Genomic DNA, 21,115 nt, shown 5'->3' with positions numbered 1-21,115 from the left:
TGGCTCACGGGCCCAGCCGCTCCGCAGCACGTGGGATCCTCCTGGACCGGGGCGTGAACCCGCGTCCCCTGCATCGGCAGGCAGACTCTCAACCACTGCGCCACCAGGGAAGCCCTGAGCTGCTATCTTGTAGCAGGATTTAAAAAAAAAATTGCATGATGTAGTTACTAATTATATAACTTGAGAATTAGACACTAGGACATGTATCCAGTCTCTATTACTATCCTGGAGAGAAACAGAACATTGAATTCTAGTAGTGAATGTATCATTTAGAGTGCTACATCAGCTCTTCAGAGGGAAGCATAATTTCTAGGGCTGAGGAAGAAGCAACTAAAATCACAGTTTACATGGAACCGTTTGATCACTGTCTAGGTTAAAAAATGAGTCTTCTGGTTTCGTTGTTGCTAGTTTTCTTTCTTTGCCATGCTGCTGGCTTACTGACTGTGTGTGTGTGTGTGTGTGTGTGTGTGTGTGTGTGAGTGTTCAGTCATTTGCACATTTGTGTCTGTGGCATGCTTATCTAATCACGGCCTCCTCAGGGTCATCATCTACCGTCATACAGATCGTGCACTGTGCAAACCCCCTGAATAGTGCAGTGATGCCGCGAGTCAAAATCGGGACCATCGCCAGGCTTAACACAGGCCCCTAACAGAGAAGAAAAAAGAACTACCCTCATTTCTCCTGTGAGCAGGGGAAGGAGGTTAAGCAGGGACAAAATTCTTGGCTAAGTTGGAAGGGACTTGGTAGAGGGAGTGAGGAATCTTTTGATCTTCAGTGGTAGGTGTGATCTTAAAGAATAGAAGGTAGATGCTTGGGGCCTTACGTAGACATGGTGGTTTCTCTAGCCCTGGGCATTGGCCCAGGAATTTGCAAAGTTCCCAAAGCAGCTATGAAATCAGGTCCTGGCCTGAGAGCACTGGGGCCTGAGCCGTGGAAGCAGCCCTCCCTTCTCCTGGGTCAGCTTCCATCTACTTTCCTCTTTGGCCGTGAAAACCCTTTGGTTTTGGCGGTGCCCCCCACCCCCCATCCCTCTGCATGAGAGTGTGGCTGGAGAAACCAAAGAAACTCATCCTTGGCATTAACTTTGCAACTCTGCCCTTAAAGTTTTCCCGAACTTTTTATACCCTTATACTTTCTCCTAGAACTTTCAGGTGGGGAGAAAAATTCTGATTTGATCCTATTTGAATTGTTTTGAGGGTCGTGTCCAGGCACCAGTATTTTTTAAAAGCTCTGTTGATCCTAACATTTATCTTGGGTTGCGAAAGGCTGTGATGGAGTCAGGGAGTGAGCTGGAGCTGGAATCCAGATGGCCTGCTGGGGGCTCTTTACTTTCTACGTGTCCACCTGTGTTGCTAGTACACCCCCTCCAATCCCCTTACTCATTCCAAACCTTGACACAATTCCACTGGGCATCTTTCAACAGGGCTACTCCAAACCTTCACAAAACTCAGTTGGGCATCTTTCAACAGGGCTGCTCTTGAGGCTGGAGACCTCTCCTGGCAACCAGAAAAATATGTATGGGAGAAGGTAGCTTGTCTCACTGGGCTGACCACCTTCATGTGACCTAGTGTTCCTTCCGAGGGAACACACAAGCCCATCTGCCCTTTCCACAGGGGCTCCACTTTAGTTGGTGCTATCAGGCAAATCCCTGCCTTTCAGGATATTGGCAGGTCTGTACCTAGACTTTGGGGGACTCGAATGTCTGGATCACAATCTGAATGGCAGTATCCTCTCTTTGTGGAATGCTGGGGTCATCCAGCAAAGCCACAGAGGAATGGCTGGCATTTTATTGCTCAATCTGGACTCAGAAAATTCTTAGAGAATGGAATTTTTCCAATGAGAGGAGCAATAGAAGTTAGACTAAAGGGACAAGTTAAAGGTTGGGGATAGGTGGGTGTCTGTCTTCTGACTAGGATACTGGTGGTTTAATGACTGAGAAATATGCACTAAGTTATATATGGAGACTCGTGATTCTGTGAGATTCCCTGGCAGGCGAGAACATCTGTGATCAGTACTGGAAGCTTCCAGAGGCTTTCACTTCCCCCCAGTGCCACAGACGGCCATCTCTAGCTTTCGGCAGCCCTGCTCCATTTGTGTGCTGTGTCAGGGATAATGAAATCAGACAGGCCCACGGAGACTTCTTTTCCCTCCTCACAAATTTTTAATAAAACTATTTGAACAACAGAGCTGGGCATCTCTGAAGCCTGAAATTAAAGCAATAAGATGGAAGATGACTCGCTTGTCAGTCTGTACAAATTCCAGGGGAGTTTTTCTAAATCTGCCGACAATGTGAGCTCTCCATCTGGAGTCTTTTCTTCCTTATTTTCAGAGGAAGAAAATCCAGCACCAAGGAAAAGAAAAAGGGACACTTCATGTTCTGCCACTAACAGCATATGAATGAAACCCTGAATCGGGTTTTCACAAAAATTCGGGGAGAGAATCGCTCTTGAATACGTAAGGGTCCCCCATTCCGATTTCCTGAGACAAAGCGTAGTCACAGTTGTTTGTTTGGTGACCGCCGCTCAGCCATCTGCCGTGCAGGAGGAATGGCCACTGGAGGTTCCCGGACTCGCTGGATTCCCACTGTCACCTTGGTCTTGATGTCCGCTCTCGCCCTGGCGCTGGTGAAGGAATGCACAGCGCACTGGTCTCCACGAGCTGGCACGCCGGGGGCAGAGCTGACAAGAGACACTCACAGAAGTCCTGTAACGTCATGTCAGGTGGTGCTAAGTGTCATGAGAAAAAATAAAACACATGATGGGGCAGTGGGTTATGGAGGACAGGGATATTTCAGACAGGGTGTTTGTGAAAGGCATCTGAGCTGCAGGTTGTAAATTAAGTATCTCTATGTTGGCTGGCCCGTTTTTCAAAGCAAAGCTCTTGGCATTAATTCTGCAAGTAAGATTATTTAGTTTTCTAAAAAAGAGATTTTATTTAGCCCTGGCTGAAATTTAACAAAGAATTACTAGCTCTCTCTTTTTTCCTCCTCTCCCCTTCCCCTCCCTTCTCCCTCCCCTCCCCTCCCTCTCTACCTCATCCCCCTTCCTCTCCTCTCCTGTATCTTTCTTTCATCTTTCTCTTATCTTGACCACCTATTCACAGCCAGGAATAAAAATGAATGCAAAATATTTCTATCCCTTTATACCTTGGGGGATATTTCTAGAGTCCTTAAGCTCTCTTAACACCAATTGGAAAGCTTGCAGCAGCTCATCTCTGCTGTCCTGTACCTTCTTGCTGGGACCCCCAAAATGTAAATCTGACTGTGGCTATCTGGGGCCTCGGGTCCAGACTTCCTATAATGTGTATGTAAAAGACATGAGTATCTTGCTGAACGTGCCTAAAGAAAACAGTGAACCACCCGTCTAAGTTCTGTACTAATGTTACCTTATTTTCCACACTAAGGCATTGAAGCTAAATGAGGTACCCATGGGATACCATAACCATTTGCCTTAGAATAGAGTTGGAGTCTTCTTCTGTGCACATGTATTCAGGGCTGTATGGCTCAGTGTGCTGGCAGGGAACACAGTTCCACGCAAGCGATTTAAGTGAAGAGAATGTAGTCCCGGGGCTACTGTGAGTAGTGAGGAAGGGGTGAGGGAGCAGGGAGTGCATGGTGAGGCAGCCAGAAATTAGAGAGCAGAGAGCCTTTATCACCTCCAGGGCTGGAGAAAGGGGAACCTGCTCAGAGCCCACTGAGAACACGAGCCCCGGAGGCAGTGACCTGGCAGGATGCTGGCTGCCTGTCAGAGGCAGGCGAGGAGCAGAGGCACAGCAGAGAGGAAATACCCAAGCTGGCTGTCTCTCCTCTCACACTCGAGCCTCAGAGCCAACCAGAAGTCAGCAGTCTGGGAGCGGGGAGCGGGGAGAGCTTGCCCCTGGGGTATAGAGCTGGGACGGAGAAAGGAGCCAGAGGAGGGCACATGCAGGATCTGGAGCACACGCACCGGCCTTCCTGCCCACCTGCCTAGGAGATGCTCTGTCTATGTGCGTGTCTACAGTGGCTGCTACAACAATCCATCCTTCTTTTCTTCCTTCAGCTGTAACGGCCAAATACTGAGCAGCATCACATTTGGTAAATGGGCTCCCTGATCAAAGTGCTAAGGTGACCTAATTCAATCCCAGCTTTAAATTTCATCTATTTTTAGCAGTTGGTCTGTGAAGACTTGATCTGACCATGTGTGTCCTGCCTGTAGTCTCTCCGCTCCCCGAGTCCGTCTTTTGCATTTGAAGAGAAAAGATCATTTCGAAAGAATTTAATGATTTCCTTTCTAAGTAAACTCGTAAGAATTTCCCCTTCTATTCAAATTTTGGGGCCCGTCTATAATTTTCTTATTCCTTCTTAATGTTTTCTTTCACAGAGAAATGTAGGACTTGAAAGTCATCCTAAGGTCATTTTCCTGGAGTGGGAGCCACAAAGATGAAAGCACAGTTATCTGGGGTGGGGAAGCGGGTGTCGTCACAGCCTGGTTCTTGCTGAAGCCTTTCTAATGACTGCATTTTCTGGCTCTGGCTACAGTTATTTCATGGGTGATATTATGAGCCGCAGCAGTTCGTTTCTTAGCTGAAATCGTGTTCTTGGCCTTGGCCGAGAGGTGTTTTTTCCCCCATGAAACAGACAGCCCTTGAGAACTTTGCCAAAGGCACACATTCACACAAACCTACCCGATAAATCTGTGCTTAAAAAATGCAATGGCTCAGCTAATGTTTATTGTGACAAATGGTTGCTGTCTACCTCTTTGCCCACTTTGAAGACACATCTCTCTGCTGCATCTGAGGAAGAACCCTTTCCTCTGTTGTGTTCCACGGGTGAACAGAGAGAAACCACCTTTAAACTGATATTGATCCACAGGCTTTAACAACCCAAAGCCCTACAAAGGGCATGTCAGCTCATCTGAAAGTTGGGTAGCATTAATAATTAGACCTGGGGGCTTCCCTGGTGGCGCAGTGGTTGAGAGTCCGCCTGCCGATGCAGGGGACACGGGTTTGTGCCCCGGTCCGGGAAGATCCCACATGCCGCGGAGCGGCTGGGCCCGTGGGCCATGGCCGCGGAGCCTGCGCGTGCGGAACCTGTGCTCCGCAACGGGAGAGGCCACAACGGTGAGAGGCCCGCGTACCGCAAAAAAAAAAAAAAAAATCTCAACTTCTTCATGGCTTTTTCTGATCCCTCCCTAATGACCAATCTCAATCTCTTCTCTTTCCCCTTGTTTCCCTAGGCTCGAGCCATGCACTGGTTTCGTCTCTGTCCTTCAAGCATCTGAAACAAATTCTTCCATCAGTACCTCTATACTTCCAGGCCTGTCTTAACTCGAAATGTCCTCTTCTTAGAGGTCTTTCTCCGCAGATCATGCTTTCGAAAATAGTGCCTGTATTGTACATACTCTTTTACTCACCATATCACCCTATTTATGTTCTTCATAGTAATGATGACAATCACGTTATTTGTTTTCCTGGGTTGTGCGTGGGTGTGTTTCCTCCACTAAAAGCTCCAAAGGGTAGGACCTCTGTCTGCAGTATCTCCTTTGGCAAGAACAGAGAATAACACGTAGAGGAACTCAAAAATATAATTGTTGAACAAAGTAAATGGATAATATTGATTAATATTAATTTCCAGTATAAATCATTTGTGAATACAAGCAGGTTCAGTTCACGGCCCACATTTTCTTAGGGCCTAAGGCTTCTGATGCAAAGAATCACAGCAGTCTCAGGCTTTGCTGTAAGGCATCTCCCCCAACCCTGGGTGGAATGGGGCAGGTGGGCTGGAGTTAAGTTGTAGCTTTAGTTTATGAATTAGTGAAGTTAACTGACCACTGAAAGAAGAACTCTGGAAAAGTGTCCACCTTCCTCTTTCTTCCCCCATTTGGGTGCAAAGATGGGTAGTGATAATAGTTCTGATGAAGAATTTTTAATCTATGTTTTATTCAAAATGAAATAATGCTTTTTAAACTTTCAGCATTCCTTTCCTGCCAATTGGATATCATTTCTTTTGTAATAGTCTGTAGACATATCAACTGGTACAATAGCAGATTTATATATTAATTTTTATACCTTTCTTTCTTTTCCGCATTTCCTGACACTTTCTATATAGTCACTAGAGGGTCTACATTGATACAAGGAGAATTAGATTACTGTATCCAAACACCAGAACAGGAAAAACATAGTTAATTGCAGGTTTGTTTATTTCTGCTCTTCAAACATCCTAAACTGGTTCTTGTATCAGGAACCAGTTACTAATGGGGTTTCATTTGAATCAAAAGCAAGGGTTCTGAGGGACCAAACATTTCACTTAAGAGTTTATGCAAGAACAGAACTTGAAAAGAAAAACAGAGCAGGGGTGCTAAGGACAAAGGGGACAGCAGATTTTGCCCACCCCACCCCTTCTTGGGGCACAGAGATTTAGGGGGGACTCGACCTGAAAGGGCCAGACTTGGGGGTCCAGGGGAGGGAGGAGAGAGTGCAGAGGTGCCAGAGGATAGCCAGTGGCCAAAGAGCTGTGTGGAAGCCAAGCAAAGCTACAGATGGCCATCTCCTTATTGATTATACAGGGAAAGGGCCAGTGAGGCGGGGCTCCAATGTGTGTAGGGGGACTTTCCTCCACAAGCTTCCTGGAGCTCAGCCCTCAGCAGAAGGCCACCCACCTACACCCTGAAACTTAGCAGAGCCCGCATCTAACCCCCCAACTGAAAGCCACTCTGGGCACAGAGGGTGAGGTCCTTGGAGCCCTCAGAGAGTCAGTGACAGGTGGAACAGTCACACACTGGGTGGGGCTGGGAGTGGGGATTCCCTCCATGTACACACTGCATTTCACAAGGCAGGAGATGGTAGCTAGCAGAGTCTGGGCCCATGCCTTATGTCACAAAAAGCCCAACCACTGTCTCACTTCTAATTTAGAGACCTCCTATAATGTCCTTGGGGACTCTGGCCTTGACAAAATAAAATGTGGAAAGCAGTTTTGATAATGTAGGGTTCCAGAAGGTAAAGACACCCACATCACTGGCCAGTTACTGATGTCATCACTGCCCAACAGTGAGGAGTGAGGCCAGCCCACATTCAATAGTTCCCACATTTGGAAGTTTATAGCAATACAATCCTACCTCAAGAAACAAGAAAAATCTCAAATAAACAACCTAACCTTACACCTAAAGCAATTAAAGGAAGAAGAACCAAAAAAACCCAAAGTTAGAAGAAGGAAAGAAATCATAAAGAACAGATCAGAAATAAATGAAAAAGAAATGAAGGAAACGATAGCAAAGATCAATAAAACTAAAAGCTGGTTCTTTGAGAAGATAAACAAAATTGATAAACCATTAGCAAGACTCACCAAGAAAAAAAGAGAGAAGACTCAAATCAACAGAATTAGAGATGAAAAGGGGAAGTAACAACTGACACTGCAGAAATACAAAGGATCATGGGAGATTACTACAAGCAACTATATGCCAATACAATGGACAACCTGGAAGAAATGGACAAATTCTTAGAAATGCACAACCTTCTGAGACTGAACCAGGAAATAGAAAATATAAACAGAACAATCACAAGCACTGAAATTGAAACTGTGATTAAAAATCTTCCAACAAACAAAAGCCCAGGACCAGATGGTTTCACAGGCGAATTCTATCAAACATTTAGAGAAGAGCTAACACCTATCCTTCTCAAACTCTTCCAAAATATAGCAGAGGGAGGAACACTCCCAAACTCATTCTATGAGGTCACCATCACCCTGATACCAAAACCAGACAAAGATGTCACAAAGAAAGAAAACTACAGGCCAATATCACTGATAAACATAGATGCAAAAACCCTCAGCAAAATACTAGCAAACAGAATCCAGCAGCCCATTAAAAGGATCATACACCATGATCAAGTGGGTTTTATCCCAGGAATGCAAGGATTCTTCAATATACGCAAATCAATCAATGTGATACGCCATATTAACAAACTGAATGAGAAAAACCATATGATCACCTCAATAGATGCAGAAAAAGCTTTTGACAAAATTGAACACCCATTTATGATAAAAACTCTCCAGAAAATAGGCATAGAGGGAACCTACCTCCACATAATAAAGGCCATATATGACAATCCCAGGCCAACATCATTCTCAATAGTGAAAAACTGAAACCATTTCCTCTAAGATTAGGAACAAGACAGGGTTGTCCACTCTCACCACTATTATTCAACATGGTTTTGGAAGTTTTAGCCACAGCAATCAGAGAAGAAAAAGAAATAAAAGGGATCCAAATTGGAAAAGAAGAAGTAAAACTGTCACTGCAGATGACATGATACTACACATAGAGAATCCTAAAGATGCTACCAGAAAACTACTAGAGCTAATCAATGAATTTGGTAGAGTAGCAGGATACGAAATTAATGCACAGAAATCTCTTGCATTCCTATACACTAATGATGAAAAACCTGAAAGAGAAATTAAGGGAACACTCCCATTTACCATTGCAACAAAAATAAAATACCTAGGAATAAACCTACCTAAGGAGACAAAAGAACTGTATGCAGAAAACTATAAGACACAGATGAAAGAAATTAAAGATGATACCAACAGATGGAGAGATATACCATGTTCTTGGATTGGAAGAATCAACATTGCGAAAATGACTATACTACCATCCCTATCAAACTCCCAATGGCATTTTTCACAGAACTAGAACAAAAGTTTCACAATTTGTATGGAATCACAAAAAACCCCGAATAGCCAAAGCAATCTTGAGATAGAAAAACGGAGCTGGAGGAATCAGGCTCCCTGACTTCAGACTATACTACAAAGCTACAGTAAGCAAGACAGTATGGTACTGGCACAAAAATGGAAATATAGATCAATGGAATAGGATAGAAAGCCCAGAGATAAACCCGTGCACATATGGTCACCTTAACTTTGATAAAGGAGGCAAGAATATACAGTGGAGAAAAGACAGCCTCTTAAATAAATGGTGCTGGGGAAAATGGACAATTACGTAAAAGAATGAAATTACGTAACACCATACACAAAAATAAACTCAAAATGGAATAAAAACCTTAATGTAAGGCCAGACACTATAAAACTCTTAGAGGAAAACATAGGCAGAACACTCTATGACATAAATCACAGCAAGATCCTTTTTGACCCACCTCCTAGAGATATGGAAGTAAAAATAAACAAACAGGACCTAATGAAACTTAAAAGCTTTTGCACAGCAAGGGAAACCATAAACAAGACAAAAAGACAACCCTCAGAATGGGAGAAAATATTTGCAAATGAAGCAACTGACAAAGGATTAATCTCCAAAATATATAAGCAGCTCAATATCACAAAAACAAACAACCCAATACAAAAATGGGCCGAAGACCTAAACAGACATTTCTCCAAAGAAGATATACAGACTGCCAACAAACACATGAAAAGATGCTCAACATCACTAATCATTAGAGAAATGCGAATCAAAACTACAATGAGGATCACCTCACACCAGTCAGAATGGCCATCATCAAAAAATCTAGAAACAATAAATGCTGGAGAGGGTGTGGAGAAAAGGGAACCCTTTTGCACAGTTGGTGGGAGTGTAAGTTGATACAGCCACTATGGAGAAGAGTATGGAGGTTCCTTAAAAAAGTAAAAATACAACTACCATATGACCCTGCAATCCCACTACTGGGCATATACCCTGAGAAAACCATAATTCAAAAAGAGACACATCGCACAATGTTCATTGCAGCTCTATCTACAATAGCCAGGACATGGAAGCAACCTAAGTGTCCATCAACAGCTGAATGGATAAAGAAGATGTGGTGCATACATACAATGGAATATTACTCAGCCATAGAAAGAAACAAAATTGAGTTATTTGTAGCAAGGTGGATGGATCTAGAGTCAGTCATACAGAGTGAAGTAAGTCAGAAAGAGAAACACCTTATGCTGACACATATATATGGAATCTAAAAAAAAGAAAAAAGGTTCTGATGAAAGTAGAGACAGGACAGGAATAAAGACACGGACATAGAGAGTGGACTTGAGGACACAGGGAGGCGGAAGGGTAAGCTGGGACGAAGTGAGAGAGTGGCATGGACATATATACACCACCAAATGTAAAACAGATAGCTAGTGGGAAGCAGCCGCATAGCACAGGGAGATCAGCTCGGTGCTTTGTGTCCACCCAGAGGGGTTGGATAGAGAGGGTGGGAGGGAGACGCAAGAGGGAGGGGATATGGGGATATATGTATACGTATAGCTGATTCACTTTGTAATACAGCAGAAACTCAAACACCATTGTAAAGCAATTATACTCCAATAACGACGTTAAAAAAAAAAGAGTTCCCACATTTGACCCTTGAGGGAGTAAATACTTTATACTGCCTAGACAAGGCCTTACCCTCCCTAACCTTTGTACACTCGCAACCCTGCTACCCAACTATGGAAGCCAGCAGGGCACTGAGAAGCGGAAGGATAGAGCAGCGAGATTAGGACGTCTTGAAACTTCATTCGTTCTCTTATCCATCACCCCCGCTCAAAAGAGAACTCGCCAGTCCTCCCAGCACTCCGAGTGGGCAGCTGCCAGAGTGGTTTTCCTTTTTTCCCCCGTGGAAAGAGAGGAGGAGGCTTTTAGTATTTCACCCTGACACTTTAGTGAGTTACTAGGGACATTGATTGTCTAACCATGGGCTTCCTCTTATTATTCCTGCAAGGGGCATAGTCCTTTGGCTCTGGGGAGACACCCTGAAATGCTGAATGGCCCAGTCCTTGGGATGGCGGGGTCTCCAGCAGGCTGGGAAGAACAGCCAGTGGCCGGGGGACCCATGCTCTGCAGTCTCCTATCGCTGTTGGGTCTGTAATCAAAAGCCAACACGGACACGTGCTCGCCATTTTGCCGTGGGCACAGCTGCTGTGACAGACTGACAGTCTATGGGGCAGAGGTGGCATGTACTGTACTTGTCAGTCCCTCTGCTGTCCTCTTTTCTACTGCCTTTCCCACCCTCCTGAGAATATTTTTTCTTGATTTTTCTTTTCCTGTTTTATTTCAGTGACCCTTGGGTTGAGGTTTATTTTGCCCAGCTTCCTTGATCTAGTGTTTGTCTGCAAATACCACTATTTGCAAGGGGGACTGGATCCTGGTTTCCAGATTCTTAGTAAATGGAGACTCTGCAGTGACCAGTGGTCAAGCTAGCTTCCATTCTGCCTTCCATGAAAGAGTTAATCTTAAGGCGCATGTTAGCACCCGCTGGGCTCCCTCCCTGCCTCCCTGGCTGATGGGCTGCAGGGCTTACCATATTAGGAGAGTGTGAAGATTCAGCTCCCCAGTGTACACAGCAGGAGCTCTTCTGTCAGTCTGAAATGCAGGTGCTATATTTAGTAACAGGCCCTGCAGAATAGCAGCTGCATGTGGGAGGGGCTGCTGGAAGGCAGTTGTGTGTGAATCTCTACTCCAGTCCCCAAGGAGGCTTGAAGCTGAAGCCCTAGGAGAGAGCTGGGCTCTTTCTCTGTCCATCTCCTCCGTCCATGGCATCTTTTCTAGGTTGGGGAACAAGTTAGTCCCTTTCACCTCTGCGGCTTCTTTTAACATGGAGGAAAGGAATCCTGATTGTTGAATGAACCATCACTCAAAATGTCGTAAACAGCGATTTCCCTCCCTCCAGCCCTCACCTCTTCTCCCCTATCAGGTTAACTAACCACTGATACGATGCATGGAATAATTTTATTGCCTTGTTTCCTAAGTATAGAGAAATCATAAGTAAGAGAAATTGCCTGCATTTGGTTTTGCAGGAAATGTATCTTTGGTACTAAAAGAATTTTATTTCACATTGCAGAAGGCCCTGGGTCTAATGTCTTCCTTTGTAAAATATAATTGTATAAGTAGAAAATAATCATTACATATGAATTTATTTCTTATAAGCCCATACAAATTTACACAATATAGTAACATTCTATGAGAGTAAAAATTAACAAAAGATAGTCTCGTAGATAAAGTTGTTAACTCATTTGATGATATGGAAGTAAGTGCCTCGTTGAACTGACTTACCATAATAGTAGCTCTGTTTTAAGGGTAGTTTATCCAGGAGCGATGAGTTCCAGGGGCAGCTTTGCTCTCTGTCTCTGTCACTCTCTTGCTCCTTATCTCTGTTAAATTTTCCATTTCAATTGACTTTAGAGACTTTAGACAAACAGATTTGGCCAACATCGTTTCTAACTGTGAGGCTTGGGAAATACTTAGAATATGGGATTCTCCTTATTTCCACGTATTTACGTCTGCTACAAAACCCACTAATTTCCTTAGACTGTTGGTAGTTGGGTGGAGTTCTAGTCAAAATATTGCATAGGTCTGAAGTTTCTGGTTGGGAAATTCACTTGAAGAAAAAGCGAAAGCCATAGCATGTGTAACCACCATTGTCTACCGCTGGAATGCTTCTGCTTCAGAACTCCAGCTAGGATGAAATGATTGGGTCTTTTAGATGACTCTGGTTGAAACTAACAAACTGTAGTGTAATCTAATATGCACGACTTGGTTAGAACGGCCAGCAATTTGATAAATTGAAGACCTTTTGGATACTGCACAAGGATAATGGGGATCCTTGTAGGAAAAGAATTTAACTGGGTCAGGAGTACACTCTTTTGTGTGTAGTCCCAGGGCTGGTCATTATTGTTCAGCAAAAGTACACACAGCAAATATAAAATGTGCACTGTGGCCAGATATGGAGGGAAGAAGTTAACCATGGCCCTTGCATACAGACCCAGAGGGCCCCAGAAAAGCTGAGGTGGGGCAGATACTGGGGATGGAGGCAGAGTCAGTGCAGGAGGGAAGGAAGGCAGAGACCTGTGTTCTGACAGCCCAGGCAGAAGCTGGATTCAGGATGAGACCCCACTAGAGATGACGGTGCCTGCAAAGGCAGGCGGGGTCGGCAGTGGGGGGCACGTGGTGATAGGAACCTCAGGGAGGCAGCGTTTAGAGGTCAGATAATCAGGTGCCAGGGTCCTGCCTCTAGGAGACCAGGAATCTGGGGTGGGATGGTAGTTTGGAAGAGATGGGGGAGAGCAGGCGAGGGATGCAAGGCAGAGATGAATTCAAAGAGGAAATAAAACACTTAAGGTTTCAAGACAAGGGCTCAGGCAGAGACAAATCAGCAAGAATCTAGCTTCCAAATAATTACAGTTCATAATAATGATTAGGATAACTATGTTTATTACCTATTATGTGCAAAGCATGGAAAACACTGAGCTAAGCACATTGTATGCACTGTCTTGTGTAATTTTTTTTTTTTTTTGCCCTGCCACACAGCTTGTGGGATCTTAGTTCCCTGACCAGGGCTCTCAGCAATGAAAGTACAGAGTCCTAACCACTGGACCGCCAGGGAATTCCCTGTCTTGTATAATTTCTATAGTAATTCTATGAAGTTGATACTCATATTCATCATTAAATATATGGGGAAACTGAGGCACAAACAGGTGCTTGGTTAATAAATAGTGGAGCAGAGATTCAAATGCCAGTCTCTGATTAGAACCCCAAGACTTACCTACTTCACCATACTGACCCCCCAAATGCTAGAGATCTTGAAACAAGTTTAGGGCTTAGTTAAAAAAAAAAAAGGTGGAAGCTGTTTCTTGAATCATTATTTTTCGCTCCATAGGTTGGATCTGATGCTTCGACTGCGTATCATATGTGAGAGTTTGGTCTAAGTGCTGGGCCTACAGAGATAAATTTGACAAAGTCCCTCAAGGAATACTGACGAACACATAAATCACAGCACGATGTGCTAAGTGCTTACAGAGCCAGATAAGTACTAAGGGCGAGGTTAATGACAAAAGGAACCAGAGAACCTCCATACTGTTCTCCGTAGTGGCTGTATCAATTTACACTCCCACCAACAGTGCAAAAGGGTTCCCTTTTCTCCACACCCTCTCCAGCAGTTATTGTTTGTAGATTTTTTGATGATGGCCATTCTGACCGGTGTGAGATGATATCTCATCGTAGTTTTGATTTGCATTTCTCTAATGATTAGTGATGTTGAGCGCCCTTTCATGTGTTTGTTGGTAATCTGTATATCTTCTTTGGAGAAATGTCTGTTTAGGTCTTCTGCCTATTTTTGGATTGGGTTGTTTGTTTTTGTGATATTGAGCTGCATGAGCTGCTTGTAAATTTTGGAGATTAATCCTTTGTCAGTTGCTTCATTTGCAAACATGTACCAAAATGTTCATTGCAGCTCTATTTACAATAGCCAGGACATGGAAGCAACCTAAGTGTCCATCAACAGATTAATGGATAAAGAAGATGTGGCACATATATACAATGGAATATTAGCCATAAAAAGAAACGAAATTGAGTTCTTTGTAGTGAGGTGGATGGACCTAGAGTCTGTCATACAGAGTGAAGTAAGTCAGAAAGAGAAAAACAAATACCGTATGCTAGCACATATGTATGGAATCTAAAAAAAAGGAGGGGGTCATGAAGAGCCTAGGGGCAAGACGGGAATAAAGACGCAGACCTACTAGAGAATGGACTTGAGGACATGGGGAGGGGGAAGGGTAAGCTGGGACAAAGTGAGAGAGTGGCATGGACATATATACACTACCAAACGTAAAACAGATAGCTAGTGGGAAGCAGCCATATAGCACAGGGAGATGAGCTCAGTGCTTTGTGACCACCTAGAGGGGTGGGATAGGGAGGGTAGGAGGGAGATGCAAGAGGGAAGAGATATGGGGACATATGTATATGTATAACTGATTTACTTTGTTATAAATCAGAAACTAACACACCATTGTAAAGCAATTATACTCCAATAAAGATGTTAAAAAAAAAAAGGAACCAGAGAAAGCTTGAAGGGTAATATTTAAGGATTCTTGAGGGAACAACAGCAGCTGCCCAGGTTGACAGGCAGTGAAGGATGTTCTAGGTGAAGAGGGGGAATTGCTTGGATCATCAGGGATCTACAAGCAGCCTGGTATAGGTAGAGCAGTAGGATATGAACTGAGAAGGTAGGCTGAAGCCATGTAATAAAAGTCCGTACATCCCAGAGCGAGGAGGTTAAGGTCCATTGAGTTTTGAACTAGAGCTCCTAAAAATCTCTGTGCTAAGGTCAGGACCGATGACAGGGATGATTCTGTAGGCTACGCTAAAAATCATAGCTTGGAGTTAAGGAGAAATCCTGAATTAAGCGACCAGCATGGCCTGGTAAGATCCAGATAAACAGGATCCAAGCCAAAGAATGCCCTGCAGGGTCATAATTGTCTTCTGGAATAAACAGAGACGCCACCTTCCCTTGCCCTACGACACTCTCGGCACATTAGCCTGAGCTTCTGATGAAAACTTATTCCAGGACTCATAAAGATTTTCAATTTCCTTTTAACCTGCAAGAAGCTGATTAAATTAAGCACTATTGATCCCCAGGCTCTTAAAATAGAAACTCATTTAAAGGCATCAGCAGTCAGAATAACATACAGTGTCACCCTCTGGTTCCCCTCTGTGCCACCCTCCCTGGGTTCTGGAGATAGGATATTTTTCATGGAGAAAGCTCTGTCGTCTTGTAGGTTTCCCTGGTGAACCCAACTCTCCACTTCAGTAGCTACTTGAAGAAAAACAAACAAACAACAAAAAACATCACAGAACCAGACTGACTCTAAGTTTTGGATAAAAATCTCAAATGGGTGCTTGTCAATGGCCAGGAATCTTACTGTGCCTCCATAGAAGTGCACTTATGTCTTCTTCCAGATGGTTGTTTCACATCTTCTCTCCAACTTCCCACACCTGCCTTCTTCAACGAATGACCTCGTCTTATCATTAAGAAAATACAAGCCCTCAGAGTGGAAACCTGACCTTCCTGCCGGTCTTCTCTACAAACCTGCTCAAACCTGTGCCCATCAGCGGTCAGCTTCTGCACTTGTGATCCGTGTTCTCTATCCCCTAACCTGCTTAAGGACTTTACCCACTTCCTTGATTCCCCCCACCCTTTTCTCCATCATCAATTTCTTCTCTACTTGCTCAGTCCACAGTATACAAACATACTTTAGTGTCTCCCACTTTTAAATCTTACGTTTCCCAATTCCACATCCCCTACCTGCATACACTTTGTATATTTTATTCCTTCTGGGACAAGCTGTCTAAGTCTGGAATCTCTGCTTCCTCACCTCCTATTTCCTCTTCAAGTCTTCCCAATTTGGCTTCTTCCCACATTACTCCACTGAAACTGCTCTTGGTGTCTATCCTGCACCAGTACAGCTAAGATGATTTGGAGCAAACCATACACCCATGCTGACTGACATGAATTTAAATTTGTGATCACTACTGACAGGTTCTTCACACTGCCCAGAGGCTACACTACATTTCTCTGGTTTATCTACACTCCTAGTTCCTGAGTATTTTACGTTCTGTCTTCTTGGAGCTCCAATACGTTCCCATTCTCAGTCTAGTAGATACCTTGTTTCCTACGCTCCAGTTTTACAGAAAACAGTTTGAAGAGTACTTCCACCGTGCACACGGCTGAATCCAACCTTCTGGTGTGTTAACTAGGGTGTCATGGTCCTCGCGAAGGTCAACCTCTCCATTTGTGGGCTAGATCCCACCTTCTCTCACCTACTCGTTGACTGTCCTAGTAATTCTGCCCTGTCCTTGTGCGTCAAACATTTCTCTCTACTCTAGATTATCCCCAGCACCCTACAAGTATGTGTTGCTTCTTTTGTGAAAAAAGAGCAACAACGTGGCAAGAACAAAATCCTCTCTTGGCCCCATTTCTCCTCCAGTTCTTACTCCCATTTCTTTTTCTTCTACTTGTTACCGAACCAGGTGAACTAGGTTATTTTGCCTGAAGCACAGCAAGCCGAAAAGAGTGAGATGCGCAGGTCTGCAGCAAAAAGGGCTTTTATTCAAAATGCAGCCAAATAAGGAGAGGGGAGAAGTCTCAGATCCGGCTCTCCGGAGATGAGGAGTGCAGCAGTAGGGAAGGGTGACGTGGATCTGAGCTGTACAGAGGGTCACCAGAGCTGGGGTGACCAGCTGACACAGGGAACGTGAAGGAGGTAGACTGTAGGGGAGGTGGATGTGAGAAGAGGTGCAGGGAATCAGGGAGAGGAAGGAATCTAGGTGGACTCAGGTTTCTGGAGAGGGGAATTTGGCACATTAAGATAGGGGATGTCGGAAGAGTTGGGGAAAGTAATGCTTATGATTTGGGACATTTGTGAGAAAAATATCTTTCTGGTAAAGAAGGTTGTATTTTATCTCATATACAACTGAGTAAACAGGGGCTTAGAGACAGAAGATAGAGCTTAATAATGCTAGTTCTACCACTTACTGGCTGAGCGACTAAAGGGGCAAGTTGCTTAAGCTCTGCCTCCACTTCTCATTTATAACATGGGAATAATAATCAAAATAGCTCGCAGAGTTGCTATAAGACCTAAGGAGACACTGCATACAAAGACCTAGCCCCGCCCGACTAACTGTAAATCCTCAATCCATGGCCGCTATTTAACTCTAATGACACATAGCTGTGACAACTTGTAGCTAAAATAAGTAACCTTCGCAAAGGTATGTAGGTTCGTTTTGCCCGACGCAGAGCAAGGCAGATGCTGAGACGCCGAGGTCTGTGGCAGAGAGCTTATTCAGGAGGCAGCCAAGCGAGGAGAAGGGAGAAAGTCTTAGAACAGCCTCGCCAGAGGGGCTATTCATGGGGTATTCATGGGACGAGGAATGAAGCCACAGGGCGGTCCAAGGCGTGGGGAGAGTGGGGAGCGTGGGGGGCGTGGGGGGCGTGGGGGAGCGTGGGGGGCGTGGGGGACGTGGGGGACGTGGGGGGCGTGGGGGACGTGGGGGGCGTGGGGGGCGTGGGGGGCGTGGGGAGCGTGCGGGGCGTGGGGAGCGTGGGGGGCGTGGGGAAGGTGATAGTTAAAAGGTGCGGGAATCGTGGTTCTGCGTAGGCGCAACTAAGCTCCAGGCCTCTGCATGTTCAAACGTGGAGGAGCTTAGCAGCATCTAAAGGTGGATTTTCGGCCCTCTGGCATCAAAAGGTAACTGAGGGGGGCTTCCCTGGTGGTGCAGTGGTTGAGAGTCCGCCTGCCGATGCAGGGGACATGGGTTCGTGCCCCGGTCCGGGAACATCCCACATGCCGCGGAGCGGCTGGGCCCGTGAGCCATGGCCGCTGAGCCTGCGCGTCTGGAGCCTGTGCTGCGCAACGGGAGAAGCCACAACAGTGAGAGGTCCGCGTACTGCAAAAAAAAAAAAAAAAAAGGTAAGTGAGGGGATACTCAAGTGTGCCCGGTTGGATAGTCCGTGGTCCTATCCAGTCTTAACCAGTTCAGCTCCAGCTAGACACAGCTGATTCTTGGTTCAGCTGAACTAAACACAGCTGACCGCAACTTCTTAGAAAAAGAACTTGGGCAAAAATACTGTTCAGGCTCCGTGCTGTTTGGAGGACATGCAAGTCTTCTGTAGCAACAATTAAAACAACCTTGATTAGCAATGGCAGATTACAGGTGAAATGGATTGGAGTGATAATTACGCATGGCTTCACTTTTACAGCTAATTTCTTCCAAAGAGCAGGCTACACTCGATGTCTCTGGTTTCGCTCCTCCCATTCTCTCCCGAATCCACTGCAGGCAGGGTTTTACCCCACCAATCTCTTGTTCCACTCCAAGAAAACTCCTCTTAATGAGATCAACCAATGGCCTCTACGTTGTTAAGTCCAAAGGTCCATGCTCTTGTTTGATGTATCAGCCGCATTTGATTGCCCTTCTCCTTGGAACACTTACTTCACCTGGTAACCAGGACATCACACTTGCCCAGTGTTCCACCCACCTCTCTGTATACTCCTGTCAGACTCCTTTCTGGTTCTTCTTCATAGCCTTAGCCATTGGAGAGGGCCAGGGATCAGTCTGTAAACTGAGTCTCTTTTCTTGCTACACTTGCTCTCTTGGTGGTTTCATCCAGTTGCATGGTTTTTTAAATTCCAGGTATGTGCTCTGATTACTTCCTATTTCATATCTTACTCTGGTTCTCTTCCCTGAGCTCCAGATAAATTTATGTGTCCAAATGCTTATTCAGCTTCTCCATGGGTATATTTAATAAGCACTTCAAGGTTAGTAAGTCCAAAACTGAATTCGTTTTCTCCCCCCAAAAACCTGCTTCCTCTGCAGTCTTCCTCATCTCAATAAATGACACCTCCATTCTTTAAGTTTCTCAGACCAAAAACCTTGAAGTCATACTTGTCTTCCTTTTCTCTCTCACATCCCTCATCCAGTGCATCAGCAGAACCTGTCGGTTCAACCTTCAAAGTATTTCCAGAGTCCAACCACTTCTTACCATCTCCACTGTTAATAATCTGATTTAGCCATTATCACTTACTGCCTAGATTATTGCAATAGCTTCCTAACTGGTCTCTACTCTTTGTTTTTGGCCTCTGCTTCTGTTCTTGCTTCCATATAGTTTATTGTTAACAAAGCAGCCAGAGTGACCCGTTTCAAACTCAAATCAGGTCATGTAAATCATCTACTCAAAACCTTCCGACGCCTTCTTTTCACCTCACTCAGAATAAAAGTCAAAGCGCAGGCTCTGTCTACAAGACCCTACCTGTCTGATCCCATTCCTTCTCTGCTCTCTCCTCATACCCTTCTTGCTTCCTCTGCTTTGACCACTCTGGCCTCCTTGCTCTTCCTTCACACGCCAGGCACACTCTTGCCTCAGGGCCTTTTTAATTAATTTTCCCCCTGCCTGGAAAACTTCTCCCCAGATATCTGCGTGGCTCATCCCTCACCTAAGGGCCTTACAGAAATGTCCTTGCTGTGGAGGCCTTCCCTGAACAGCCCATCTAAAACTGCCCGCATGGCCCCCCCACCACTTCCGTGCTCCTTTCCCAGCTTTATCTTTCACCTTTGCACTTATGCTATTTTACATGCTGTATATTTTATTTATTTATCTTATGATCTGTCTCCCCCACTGAAAGGGAGACTCCAAAGGGCAGGGCTCTTTAAAATATTTGACTCGCCACTGTATCTTCAGTACCTAGAAGAGTGCCTGGCACCAAATAGATATTTGCTCAGCTGTTAACAGGTTGAGTGAGATAAGGACAGAAAAGATCTAAAATCTTAGTCACCTGGGCACAGGCACTAAATAGGCAGAGAGTTGGGTTTAATCAGGGTTTGGTTTCACCTAGCAACCGCTTCCTTCTCCCAGCTTCCCACTGAATTACCTGCAAAACTTTGGAAAAAAATTTCATGTCTCGATTAGAAATTTTCTAACTACAATTAGGGAATCATAAAGTGTCTACCTTCTGTCATTAAGACTAAATGTTGGGACTTCCCTGGTGGTGCAGTGGTTAAGAATATGCCTGCCAATGCACTGGACACGGGTTCGAGCCCTGGTCTGGGAAGATCCCATGTGCCACGGAGCAACTAAATCCATGTGCCACAACTACTGAGCCCGGATGCCACAACTGCTGAGGCCTGTGCGCCTAGAGCCCATGCTCCACAACAAGAGAAGCCACTGCAGTGAGAAGCCTGTGCACTGCAACGAAGAGTAATCCCCACTCGCTGCAACTAGAGAAAGACCGCGCAGCAATGAAGACCCAACACAGCCAAAAATAAATAAATAAAATAAACAAATTAAAACAAAAAGAATCCTTTTAAAAAAAAGACTAGGGCTTCCCTGGTGGCACAGTGGTTGAGAGTCCACCTGCCAATGCAGGGGACACGGGTTCGTGCTCAGGTCCGGGAAGATCCCACATGCCGTGGAGCGGCTAGGCCTGTGAGCCATGGCCACTGAGCCTGCGCGTCCGGAGCCTGTGCTCCGCAACAGGAGAGGCCACAACAGTGAGAGGCCCGTGTACCACACACACAAAAAAGACTAAATGTTCATATACACAGATAGTACTTAGAACAATGCCTATGACAATAGACAGTACTCAATAAATGCTGTCATTACTCTTGTACTAATCATTACTATGGAAACACTCTTCCTCTGCCTCCATGATACCACACATTTCTGTCTTCCTCTTACATCACTGGCTACTGGGCTCTCTCCGTCACTGGCTTTTCCTCCTTCACCCGACTGCTGAGCGTTAGAGTGGGCCCCAGAGCTCAGGGCTAGGCCTTCTTTCCTCCGCTGCACTTTGTCCCTAGATGATGTTATCCAGTCCCCCAATCTGATGTTGCCTACT

The sequence above is a fragment of the Lagenorhynchus albirostris genome, chromosome 11 (assembly GCF_949774975.1).
Source record: "Lagenorhynchus albirostris chromosome 11, mLagAlb1.1, whole genome shotgun sequence".
Lineage (NCBI taxonomy): Eukaryota > Metazoa > Chordata > Mammalia > Artiodactyla > Delphinidae > Lagenorhynchus > Lagenorhynchus albirostris.
The sequence above is the reverse complement of the archived record's forward strand: the minus strand, read 5'-3'. Positions refer to the sequence as shown.